Here is a 13,458-nt window from a genome sequence, read left to right as displayed (position 1 = left end):
TTAGGTTTGTAGTTTTAATTACGAGGGTATTTATTTATTTATTTTGTTATCATTAATCTACAATTACATGAAGAACATTATGTTTACTAGGCTCTCCCCTACCCCAAGTCCCCCCCACAAACCCCATTACAGTCACTGCCCATCAGCATAGTAAGATGTTGTAGAATCACTACTTGTCTTCTCTATGTTGCACAGCCCTCCCCTTTCCCTCACCCCCTACATTATACATGCTAATCGTAAGGCCCCCTTTCTTCTTCCCCGCCCTTATCCCTCCCTACCCTCCCATTCTCCCCAGTCTCTTTCCCTTTGTTAACTGTTAGTCCCTTCTTGGGTTCTGTGAGTCTGCTGCTGTTTTGTTCCATCAGAAAGATATCTAGAAAATCTCCAGTCACTTGAAAATTAAGTAACTTAATAACACATGAGTTATTTACAATAGCCAAGAAATGGAAGCAACCTAAGTGTCCATCAGTAGATGGATGGATAAAAAGATGTGGTGCATAGGCACGCACCTGATCATCTACATTTGCCCTCTTACAGCACTAAACTATGTTTTCTACCTTTATCTTGCATCTACCTACCACTTCAGCATTTTATTAAAAATAATAATAATAAAGGGAGAAATGTGGGATCAACATATAAATCAAGTATAAAAATCAAACGAATATTCATATTTGACCTGATTGTTTATAGTTCATAATGCGTGATCAAAACCGAAAGTTTCTGTGATGAATGCCCTTGTACTGTTCACCATGTAAGAATTTATTCACTATGTAAGAATTCGTTCACCATGTAAGAACTTGTTCGTTATGCTTCAGAAGATTGGAGACTGACGAGAATTAGGCTTGAGATGGATTAATGATTGTACATTGAGCATTGACCCCCCTATACTGAATTTTATTGTTGTTAACAACCATTTGATCAATAAATATGAGAGATGCCCTCTCAAAAAAAAAAAAAAAAAGATGTGGTGCATATACACAATGGAAAAAACAGCCATAAGAAAAAAACAGATCCTACCATTCGCAACAACATGGATGGAGCTAGAGGGTATTATGCTCAGTGAAATAAGCCAGGCGGAGAAAGACAAGTACCAAATGATTTCACTCATCTGTGGAGTTTAAGAACAAAGCAAAAACTGAATCACATTGTTGCTTACGTGATTGTGTATTAATAACACCAAAATAAAATAAATAAAATTAACACGTGGGTCATCGTGAAAAATTAGAAAGTACATTGAACAAAAAGACAGCCCTCGCGGCCAATGAGGATGCAGCGTCCCGCGCAGACCCGTCCCCGTATTGCAGCCGTGGCTGCAAATGAGCTTGTGGCGTCCCGTTCAGGTCCTCCCGACTGACGGCATTCTTGGCCAATGAGGGAGCCGCTCCGCGGAGCAGGCAGCCATTGGGCGCGCGCGAAGAAAACGTAACTCTGGCGGCTGCGTAGTAGCTGCAGGCGCCGCAGCCGCCATATTGAGGAGTTAGTAGCGTCGCGAGCGCCGCCAGGAGGAGTTGCTCCTGCTGCTCAGTCCGGCTCAGTCCGTTCTCCGGACAGCCATCCGTGTCCGGGCGCCTCCGGCCTGCCGTCCCGTCCGCGCAGCGAGCCCGGCGGAGCCCAGATGGTGGACCCGCGCTGTGCTCGACTGCGCCTTCCTTCCGGCGCATAGACGCCGGCCTCACCTACCTCGTCCCCCGGCCTCGGATCGCCTCCTCGCGCCGGCTGAGGTCCCGGCCCCGCACTCGCCCCTTCGCGGCTCTCCCGCAGCAGGCTGAGGCGGCGATCGGCCCGGACTTGGAGCCGCCCCCCCCGGCCTGACCTGCGCTCATCCAGCTCTGCCCCCTCCAGCCTAGCGCCGTCGGACCTGCGGCGGAGAGTCCAGAGCGGGCCCCCGCTTCAGGGGTGACAGCGACAGCGACGGCTCTGCGGGCCTGAAGGTACGTGGCCGCGGAGCCCGGAGGGGGCGCGGGACCCCTGCCTCCGCCTGCGGGCGCGGCGGACCGGTGAGAGGGCGGCCGTGCGAGGGGCTCGGCGGGCCGCGCGTGGCCCGAGGGGCCGGCCGATGCGGGTGGGGGGCTCGCGGGGCCCGGCCTGGGGCTGCGCCGCCGATCTGCCACCGCCGTGTGCGCAATTTTCGGGCTACGGCCTCTGGGGCGAGGGCCGGGCGAGCCGAGGGTCGGGTGGGATCCGCGGCGGGGCGGCGGGGCGGCGGGGGAGAGGCCACCGGAGGCAGCGCCTCCAGGATTAACAACTGTTTCCCGAGGCTCCTGTCGTCCTTGTCATTGGGGATTACCTATTCCGTTTCCTTGCTGGTCATTGGTCTGTTAAGATTTTCTGTTTCTTCCTGGGTCACCCTGGAAGGTTGCATTTTCCTAGAAAGTTGACCATTTCTTCTACGTTGTCCTGTTTGTTACTATGTAATTTTTCATAGTATTCTCTAATCTTCATATTTTAGTGGTGTCTGTAGTGATTTTTCCTTTCTCATTTCTGATTTTGTTTATGTGTGTAGACTCTTTTTTTCTTTATAAGTCTGGCTAGGGGTTTATCTATTTTGTTTATTTTCTCGAAGAACCAGCTCCTGCTTTCATTGGTTCTGTTGTTTTATTCTTCTCAATTTTATTTATTTCTGCTCTAATCTTTATTATGTCATTCCTTCTAGTGACTTTGGGCCTCAGTTCTTCTTTTTGTAGTTTAGTTAATTGTGAGTTTAGACTGTTCATACGGGATTGTTCTTTCCTGAGGTAGGTCTGTTTTGCAATATACTTCGCTCTTAGCACCGCATTCGCTGCGTCCCACAGATTTTGTCGTGATTTGTTTCCATATATTGCCCGATCTCTTTTTATTTGGTCATTGATCGATTGGTTATTTAGGGGCATGTTGTTAAGCCTCCATGTGATTGTAGGCTTTTTCGTCATCTTTGTTTAATTTATTTCTAGTTTCATACCCTTGTTATCTGAGATGTTGGTTGGTATAATTTCAATCTTTCTGAGTTTACTGAGGCTCTTTTTGTGCCCTAATATATGATCTATTTCTGAAAATGTTCCATGTGCACTTGAGAAGAATGTGTATCCTGCTGCTTTTGGGGGCAGAGTTCTGTAGATGTCTGTAAGGTCCATCTGTTCTAATGTGTTGTTCAATGCCTCTGTCTCCTTAACTTATTTTCTCTCTGGTTCATCTGTTCTTTGGAGTGAGTGGAGTGTTGAAGTCTCCTAAACGAATGCATTGCATTCTATTTCCCCTTTTAATTCTGTTAGTATTTGTTTCACATATGCAGGTGCTCCTGTGTTGGGGGAATAGATATTTATAATGGTTATATCCCGTTGTTGGATTGAACCTTTTATCATTCTGTAATGTCCTTCTTTATTATCTCTTATGATTTTATTTGTTTTAAAGTCTATTTTGTCCAATACAAGTACTGCAACACCTGCTTTTTTCTCCCTATTAGTTGCGTGAAGTATCTTTTTCCATCCCTTCACTTTTAGTCTGTGTATGTCTTTGGGTTTGAACTGAGTCTCTTGTAGGCAGCATATAGATGGATCTTGTTTTTTTATCCATTCAGTGACTCCATGTCTTTTGATTGGTGCATTCAGACCATTTACATTTAGGGTGATTAATAATAGGTATGTACTTATTGCCATTGCAGGCTTTAGATTCGTGGTTACCAAAGGTTAAAGGGTCCCTTCCTTACTATCTAAGAAGCTAACTTAACTCACTTAAGTATGCTATTACAAACACAATCTAAAGGTTGTTGGTTTTTTTTCCTCCTCATTATTTATATATTAGGTAATTCTGTACTCTTTCTCTATCCATTGTTGTTACCTCTGGTAATAGCTATTTTAACCTTAGGAACACTTCCATCTATAGCAATCCCTGCAAAATGCACTGTAGAGATGGTTGGTGAGAGCTAAATTCTCTCAGCTTTTGCTTATCTTGAAATTGTGTAATTCCTCCTTCAAATTTAAATGATAATCTTTAAAAACAAATTATTATTTTATTTTTTGTATGATTAATCTACAATTACATGAGCAACATTGTGTTTACTAGACTCCCCCCATCACCAAGACCTCCCGACATACCTCAATACAGTCAGTGTCCATCAGCGTAGTAAGATGCTATCAAATCACTACTTCTCTGTGTTGTACAGCCCTTCCCATATCCCCCCTATATTATGTCTGCTAATAGTAATGCCCCCTTTTTCCCCCTTATCCCTCCCTTCCCACCCATTCTCTCCAGTCCCTTTCCCTTTGGTAACTGTTAGTCCATTCTTGGCTTCTGTGACTGTGCTGCTGTTTTGTTCCTTCAGTTTTTGCTTTGTTCTTAAACTCCACAGATGAGTGAAATCATTTAGTACTCGTCTTTCTCCCCCTGGCTTATTTCACTGAGCATAATACCCTCTAGCTCCATCCATGTTGTTGCAAATGGTAGGATTTGTTTTCTTCTTATGGCTGAATAGTATTCCACTGTGTATATGTACCACATCTTCTTTTTCCATTCATCTGCTGATGGACACTTAGGTTGCTTCCACTTCTTGGCTATTGTAAATAGTGCTGCAATAAACATAGGGGGGCATCTGTCTTTTTCAAACTGGGCTGCTGTATTCTTAGGGTAAATTCCTAGAAGTGGAATGAATTGCTGGGTCAAATGGTATTTCTATTTTGAGCATTTTGCTTTCCACAATGGTTGAACTAATTTACATTCCCACCAGCAGTATATGAGGGTTCCCCTTTCTCCACAACCTCGCCAACATGTGTTGTTGTCTTTTGGATGGTGGCAGTCCTTACTTAGGTGATATCTCATTTTGATTTTAATTTGCATTTCTCTGATGACTAGCAATGTGGAGCATCTTTTCATGTGTCTGTTGGCCATCTGAATTTCTTCTTTGGAGAATTGTCTGTTCAGCTCCTCTTCCCATTTTTTAATTGGATTACATGCTTTTTGTTTGCTAAGGTGTGTGAGCTCTTTATATATTTTGGATGTCAACCCTTTATTGGATCTATCATTTATGAATATATTCTCACATACTGTAGGCTGCCTTTTTGTTCTTTTGGTAGTGTCCTTTGTTGCACAGAAGCTTTTCAGCTTGATATAGTCCCACTTGTTCATTTTAGGTTTTGTTTCCCTTGCCTGGGAAGATAGGTTCATAAAGAAGTCAGTCATATTTATGTCCAAGAGATTTTTGCCTATGTTTTTTTCTAAGAGTTTTATGGTTTCATGACTTATATTCAGGTGTTTGATCCATTTCAAATTTACTTTTGTGTATGGGGTTAGACAGTGATCCAGTTTCATTCTCTTACCTGTAGCTCTTCAGTTTTGCCAATACCAGCTGCTGAAGAGGCTGTCATTTCCCCATTGTATGTCCATGGCTCCTTTATTGTATATTAATTGACCACGTATGTTTGGGTTAATACCTGGACTCTATTTAGTGTTCCACTGTTCTGTGGGTCTGTTCTTGTGCCAGTACCAAATTGTCTTGATTACTGTGGCTTTGTAGGAGAGCTTGAAGTTGGGGAGCGAGATCCCCCTGCTTTGTTCTTCCTTCTCAGGATTGCTTTGGCTTTTCGGGGTCTTTTGTGGTTCCATATGAATTTTAAAACTATTTGTTCCTGTTCGTTGAAGAATGCTGTTGGTATTTTGATAGGGATTGCATAGAATCTGTAGATTGCTTTAGGCAGGATGGCCATTTTGACATTATTAATTCTTTCTAGCCAAGAGCATGGGATGATTTTCCATTTGTTAGTGTCCTCTTTAATTTCTCTTAAGAGTGTCTTGTAGTTTTCAGGGTATAGTAGGTCTTTCACTTCCTTGGTTAGGTTTATTCCTAGATATTTTATTCTTGTTGATGCAATTGTGAATGGAATTGTTTTCCTGATTTCTCTTTCTGCTAGGTCATCGTTAGTGTCTAGGAAAGCAACAGATTTCTGTGTATTAATTTTGTATCCTGCAACTTTGCTGAATTCAGATATTAGTTGTAGTAGTTTTGGAGTGGAGTCTTTAGGGTTTTTTATGTACAATATCATGTCATCTGCAGATAGTGACAGTTTGACTTGTTCTTTACCAATCTAGATGCCTTGTATTTCTTTGTTTTGTCTGATTGCCGTGGCTAGGACCTCCAGTACTATGTTGAATAGTAGGGAGAGTGGGTGCCAGGAGCCATGCTACTCAAGCTGTGTAGCGAAGCTCAGGCTGGAAGAAGACCCCCATAAGGCAGGGGCCTTCGCAGCTGGCTCCCTCTATTACCCACCTTGATTTTGTTATTCTCCATTATACTACTGGCTTTGTTTTTGCTTGCATTGTTGCCAAAGACTAAGCTAACCTTTGCTTAGCAGCACAGAAAAGATGAGAACATAAACTTCCCAGAAGCTTTTCAGGACAGTGCTCCTGAAGAATAGAACATGCAGGGCCAAATGGTGATCTTAGCATAAAGTACTGAAACCTGCTGTTAGTTAGTCAAACATTGACCACCCCATTTCCACTGAGAACGCCCCCCTTGTTTACAATGCTAATGAAACTAGTGATGGAAAGTTTTATAGAAATAAGAGTCATTAGAAAATATTGAATAGAATAACCCTGTTGACACTTAATTAATCATCTCATGTTTTCTTCCCTCTACTACTTCTATAGTTTGTTTTTCTTCTTTCCTAATTACGGCCCTTTACTAGAATTTGTGCCTCATATGTGAAATTACCAAGTACCATTATTTTCCAGGAAGTAAAGATACCTCAAAAGAAGTGCTGGGCATAGAAGCCACAGAGCATAAATCTGCAAAGAAGTAAAAAACTAACATTTTCAAAGAACATTACTTCTCTCTCACTTGCCAGCTTTACATGTCCCTGTATGGCCCCGTAAGATGGCTGGTTAGCCAGAGATGGGTAAGATTCCTCAAGGGAGGAACAACCTAAGACAGGCACAGTTGTAGGGGGGCTATCAGGTGAAAAAAGGGGGCCAGCAGAGGTGAGGCTTAGAACCTCACCCCCCCAGTTTTGAGAGAAATCTTCTACACCTGTGGATGTTATGTTGCCCTTGTTCAGCTTGGATTAAGACCTGGTCTGTAAGCACAAACCTGATCATCTACACCTGCCTTCTTACAGTTCTAAATCATGCTTTCTATCTATATCTTGCATTTACTACTACATTAACATTTTATTAGATTCACATATAAAGTATAAAAATCAAATGAATAATCATACATATTTGACGTGATTGTTTATAGTTTAAGGTTTGTAGTTAAAACAGAAACAGCTTCTATGATATGAATGCCCTTGCATTGTTCACCATGTAAGAACTTGTTTAGTCCCTGCAGTAGTGGAGTCATGGAGACCTGTGTAGCATATGTTAGGGAGATTTTGGTATCCACACAGAAGAAAGAGAAATGTAGATAAGAAGAAATTTAGTTTGCTGCCTACTGTGCCCTATAAAGGAGTATAAGCGGAAGATATGAGTTTATGATTTTAGATTGATTATAAATTTATTAAAGCCTCTAAGAATATTTTTGTGGGAAAGAATCCTAGCTAACTGTGGCACTAAGTGACCTGTATTTCACCCTGAGCTGATAGTCTCCATAGTCTCTGCTACATACTGCATGCTCCTATGGTCACATGCACTACTTAGAAACTGTGTTGCATAGAAACATAAAACACATTAGAGTACATGTTGATAAGAAAAATTTCGGTCAAGGGACAGAACAACAATCACCTGTCTAACGCTTGACCAACCATGAATAGAGTAGAAAGGAAAAGAAAGAAAAAAGCTTGCCTATACTTACTAACCAACTGCCTATACTAATGAATCATCAGAACAATAAAAAATAATCATATTCTTGTGCAAAATGGTATAAATAAAGCTGCCATCGATGCTTTGTCGAGAGACAACCTCCATCTGACTCCGTGTCCTGTCTCTCCATACGCTGACTCCGTCCTGCACCTTTGGGCATCCCACCCCTAGGCTGGAGCTGGACTCCTGCAAGTGGGTATCCCTGTCTTCTTCCCGATCTTGGAGGAAAAGCTTTCAGCTTCTTGCTGTTAAGTGTGATGTTGACTGTGGGCTTGTCATATATGACCTTCATTGTGTTGAGGTACTTGCCCTCTATACCCATTTTGTTGAGAGTTTTTATGATGAATGGATGTTGAATTTTGTCAAATGTTTTTTCAGCATCTGTGGACATGATCATGTGGTTTTTGTCCTCCTTTTTTGTTGATGTGGTGGATGATGTTGATGGATTCTCTAATACTGTACCATCCTTGCTTCCCTGGAATTAAATCCTACTTGTTCATGATGGATGATCTTTTTGATGTATTTTTGAATTTGGGGTACTAATATTTTGTTAAGTATTTCTTTTTCTTTTTTTTTTTTTTCTCAGAACCACGTTTATTTTTTGTCTTTTCAATATACAAAGTGTTTTTCCCACTGTACCTGCAGCACACACATACATATATATGCATAAAGATAGATTTTTCCTTTAGAGAACACACAAAATACAGAAAATTGCCATTGCAAATCTGAACTGTTAGCATCTGGAGCATTTAAATGTGTGTTCACCTGCTTTTTTTTTCACAAGGTCCCCTGATCAAATGAACTGGCCAATTGGAGTTTGTCTCCTCTTCTCTCTGGTCCATTGATTTCAGCCTGGAATACTGATTCTAGACTTCTAGGTGGTTCACAAACAGCTCTGGTTAAATTAACTTGAGGATAGTGTTTGAAAATGCAGAATTACTCAGACTTTTTCATGCCTGTTATTAAGCATTCTTTCCAGAAGATTACAGTGAGCTTCCCTACTGGTGTCTCTCAGTAACAAGAAGCGTATTGTGTGAGCTGACTGGAAAAATAAAGAGAAGAAGAAAAATTCTTTATAGCACATTGCCTTTGCAAAAGTAACATCTCCAGGGTATTGAATAGAGTCTGGTCTTCACCAGCCACTCTAAGGTTGGTCCTATAATCTCCATCAGAAATTTACCTTCATGAGTTCATGTTTGATAGGAAGAATTTATAATAGATACATGCTAATACTTACTGTGTATTTGCTGTGCAATGGGAATTGTGCTAATCATGTTAAATTGTATACTATGAGGTTAGCTCTGTTATCCTTCCCTATTTTAGAAGTGAAGAAACTAAGGCTATTCAACAGTTAATCTATGGCCTTATAACAATAAGTGGAGCACTATGTTAAATTTAGCTCTGTCTTACCACAAAGGGAGTGGTCTGAACTCTGATGCTCTTCTTTTATTTCTTTGTTTGTTTATTTTATTTTGTTATCATTAATCTACAGTTACATGAAGAACATTATGTTTACTAGGCTCCCCCCTTCACCAGCTCCCCCCTGCAAACCCCATTACAGTCACTGTCCATCAGTGTAGTAAGATGTTGTGGAATCACTACTTGTCTTCTCTATGTTACACAGCCCTTCCCATGCCCCCCCACCACATTATACATGCTAATCATAATGCCCCCTTTCTTTTTCCCCCTTATCCTTCCCTTCCCACCCATCCTCCCCAGTCCCTTTTCCTTTGGTAACTGTTAGTCCATTCTTGGGTTCTGTGATTCTGCTTCTGTTTTTTTCCTTCGGTTTTTCTTTGTTCTTGTACTCCACATATGAGTGAAATCATTTGGTACTTGTCTTTCTCCGCTGGCTTATTTCGCTGAGCATAATACCCTCTAGCTCCATCCATGTTGTTGCAAATGGTAGGATTTGTTTTCTTCTTATGGCTGAGTAATACTCCATTGTGTATATGTACCACATCTTCTTTATCCATTCATCTACTGATGGACACTTAGGTTGCTTCCATTTCTTGGCTATTGGAAATAGTGCTGCGATAAACATAGGGGTGCGTCTTTCTTTTTCAAACTGGGCTGCTGCATTTTTTAGGGTAAATTCCTAGAAGTGGATTGTTGAGTATTGCATGTATGTTTGTCAGCGATATTGGTCTTTAATTTTCTTTTCTTGTGGTGTCTTTGCCTGGTTTTAGTATTAAGATGATGCTGGCCTCGTAGAATGAGTTTGGAAGTATTCCTTCTTCTACTTTTTGAAAAAGTTTAAGGAGGATGACTATTAGATCTTCACTACATGTTTGATTAAAGTCAGCAGTGAAGCCATCTGGTTCAGGTAGTTTTTTTGATTACCAGTTCAATTTTGTTGCTGGTCATTGGTCTGTTCAGATTCTCTGTTCTTTCTCGGTTAGCCTTGGAGGGTTGCATTTTTCTAGAAAGTTGTCCAGTTTGTTAGCATATAATTTTTCATAGTATTCTCTAATAAGTGTTTGTATTTCTGTGGTTTCTGTAGGGATTTTTCCTTTCTCATTTCTGATTCTGTTTATGTGTGCAGGCTCTGTTTTTTTCTTTATTAGTCTGGCTAGGGGTTTATCTATTTTGTTTCTTTTCTCAAAGAATCAGTTCCTGCTTTCATTGATTCTTTGTATGGCTTTTTCTTCTCGATTTTCTTTATTTCTGCTCTAATCTTTATTGTGTTCCTCCTGTTGACTTTTGGCCTCATTTGTTCTTCTTTTTCTAGTTGTGATAATTATGAGTTTAGACTGTTCATATGGGATTGTTCTTTCCTGAGGTAGGCCTGTATTGCAATGTACTTCTGCTTAGCACCGCCTTGTCTGTGTCCCACAGATTTTGCGTTGTTGAATTATTGTTGTCATTTTTCTCCATATATTGCTTGATTTCTGTTTTTATTTGGTCATTGATGTGTTGGTTATTTCGCAGCATGTTGTTAAGCCTCCATGTGATGGTAGGCTTCTTCGTTTTATTTGCATAATTTATTTCTAGATTCATACCCTTGTGGTGTGAGAAGCTGCATCATTTCTGAGGGCTCATCCGGGATAACTTTGGAGGTGACTATCAGCATCCAAGCCTGCCTTTTCTTTCACTGTCCTTATAGAAGGAAGCCGTCTGTGGCACACAAGATCAGGTGCTCGTCAGCCACTTAAATGGGACTAGCCCGGCTGCTGACCTCATAGTCTCGAGTGACAAGTTCCCCTCCTGTCTCTCTCAGTGGATCCCCCGTCTCCCTTGGGAGCCGGGAAAGTCACCTGAGTGGAGGCCAGGATTCCCCTTCAGAGGCATCTCCTTGGATGCGAGGGACTGAGGAAGGCCGTGGGCAACTGCGAGAGTCTAGGCTGAGGCTACACTTCAGTGGCACCTCAAAGGCCCACGTGTCTGGAATCAGACCCCGACAGCCCGACTGGGTGTCCATGAGGAGTGTCTCTGTGTCTCTCTTTCACTCCCAGCCTGGTTCTTCAGGCCACCCTGGCCTCTGAGTGAGGTAGGGGGCGTCCCTAACTATCTTCTGACTTCATCAACGTCACAGAACCCAATGCTCACCACCGCAAGGTAGGAGATCTATGCTTCACGTTTATTCCTGACGTAATGCTGTACTTTTAAAAAAATTTTGATATCATTTATGTACAATTGCTTGAATAACATATGGTTACTAGACTCCCCATATTATCAAGTCCCCTCCATATACCCCATTTCAGCCACTGTCCGTCACCATACTAAGATGGTATAGAATCACTATTTCTCTTCTCTGTGTTGTACCGCCTTTCCTGGGCCGCCACTCAAATTATTTGTGCTAATCGTAATGCCCCTTTTCCCCCTTATCCCTTCCTTCCCACCCATCCTTGCCAGTCCCTTTTCCTTTGGTAACCGTTAGGTCATTCTTGGGTTCTGTGAGTCTGCTGTTGTTTTGTTCCCTCAGTTTTTTATTTGTTCTTATACTCCACAGATGAGTGAAATCATTTGATACTTGTCTTTCTCCACCTGGCTATTATTTCACTGAGCATAATACCCTGTAGCTCCAACCATGTTGTTGCAAACAGTAGGGTCTGTTTTCTACTTATGGCTGTAAAATATTCTATTGTGTGTATGTACCACATCTTCCTTATCCATTCATCTACTGATGGACACTTTGTTTGCTTCCATTAATTGGCTGTTGTAAATAGTGCTGTGATAAACATAGGGATACATATGTCTTTTTCAAACTGGGCTCCTGCATTCTTAGGGTAAATTCCGGGTGGAATTCCTGGGTCAAATGGTATTTCTATTTTTGTTTTTTGAGGAACCTTCCTAGTGCTTTCCACAATGGTTGAAACAATTTACATTCCTACCAGGAATGTAGGAGGGTTCCCCTTTCTCCACATCCTCATCAATATTTGTTGTTGTTTGTCTTTTGTATGGTGGCCATTCTAACTGGTGTAAGGTGATACCTCAATGTGGTTTTAATTGACAAAATTGCACTTCAAATTTCTTAAGCAAAAGAGACCACCTGCATGCATCTTAATAAACCTAGCAGTGTTTCCTTACATAATTGCCATAGAGCACTGTTTCCTCAGTACCAGATGAGGCAGCTGGTTTGCTCATCTTTGAACACCAAAATCACCCTTAGCTGGAGATGCCCAAAGAATGAAGAAACTAGACTAATGACATAACCGCAGAATTACATTTCCCGTTTCATAGATGCTCACTGCAGAACATATACTTGTCAGGAAACAACGCTTCATGAATATTGTCACATTTCTGTGTGGTCAGGACTTTCTGTGCAAACAACTTTGGTATCTGGGTTAAATATTACCCAAAAGACAGAGCCCACCAGACAGTTATAAAGTTTCCTCTCTCCCCAGAGCCATATGTTTACACTCCAGGGTATTTAAGAAATAGAGCTCTTTCCTTCTTTTCCAGAGAGGATCTGTTTATATTCCAGAGCAAACATCTCTATTTGCATCTGCAGAAAGGCAGATGGACCAAAGTGCCAGCTATCAATGCAAGCTGCAAGTTTCATGATTTCAGTATGAATTCCTTCCTTGTGGTGCAAACTGCACTGTACACATAGGGTATTTTTGGTTCTCACTGCATCACCTTATGGAGAACTGAGATACAGGGGACCAACACAACTCACTGTCTGAGTAAGTAAAAGGTATGATTTCAGATCCAAAAAACAAAAGAAAGAAAAGCTAGGACAGCCACTGACCATTCAGGGAGGTCTCTCCCCTACTCGAATATAGTTTCTGGGAATGAAATGTGCTTGTCCTAGAGACAGACCACCAGGGGTTCTAATCTAAACTCCTTCACCAGTTCCTGGAACCCACACAGGACTCCTGCCGGGCCTCACCTCTCCTCCTCATCCAGAGGCTCCACGGCCTGGAAAAACAACATGAAGTGCTTGTCGGGCTCCAGGTCATACAGCGCAGCCAAGTGCTTTTGCATCCGGACCTTGTGTAGGATGGAAGCAACTATCGTGCACTGTCATCTCCAAGATTCAACTGTTTTCTGAGTAGGTCAAATGAATGACTTGAATAAGGGTATGTGGAAATCACAATCCCTACATCTTTCAAATTCTTGGTGGTGACACCAGTCTGTAATTTCTTCTGGAATGCATTACTGCTTTCAATATATACTGTAGAGGGAGGGAGTCCTAGAGGCTTGTACTTGACCTGCCACATAGCATGAATGTGAACAGTCCCCTGTGGC

The 13,458-nt window shown here is 41.8% G+C and overlaps 1 protein-coding gene across 17 annotated transcripts in view; it reads left to right on the top strand.

The window, feature by feature from the left end:
* The first annotated feature begins 982 nt into the window (after positions 1 to 982).
* LOC118971547 (ADAMTS-like protein 3) overlaps positions 983 to 13,458 on the top strand; it is a 109,441-nt gene continuing 96,965 nt past the window's right edge. For 4 of the 17 annotated variants that reach the window (XM_073218953.1, XM_073218952.1, XM_073218951.1 and 1 more), the window contains exon 1: positions 1,173 to 1,931. The gene's annotated coding sequence lies outside the window, so the exon portion shown is untranslated. Of the gene's footprint in view, positions 1,932 to 13,458 lie in introns of all 17 variants that reach the window. The other 13 variants (XR_012123948.1, XR_012123952.1, XR_012123947.1 and 10 more) reach the window with 12 other exon arrangements.

Source organism: Manis javanica, chromosome 12, assembly GCF_040802235.1.
Source record: "Manis javanica isolate MJ-LG chromosome 12, MJ_LKY, whole genome shotgun sequence".
Taxonomy (NCBI): Eukaryota; Metazoa; Chordata; class Mammalia; order Pholidota; family Manidae; genus Manis; species Manis javanica.
The sequence above is the reverse complement of the archived record's forward strand: the minus strand, read 5'-3'. Positions and strand labels throughout refer to the sequence as shown.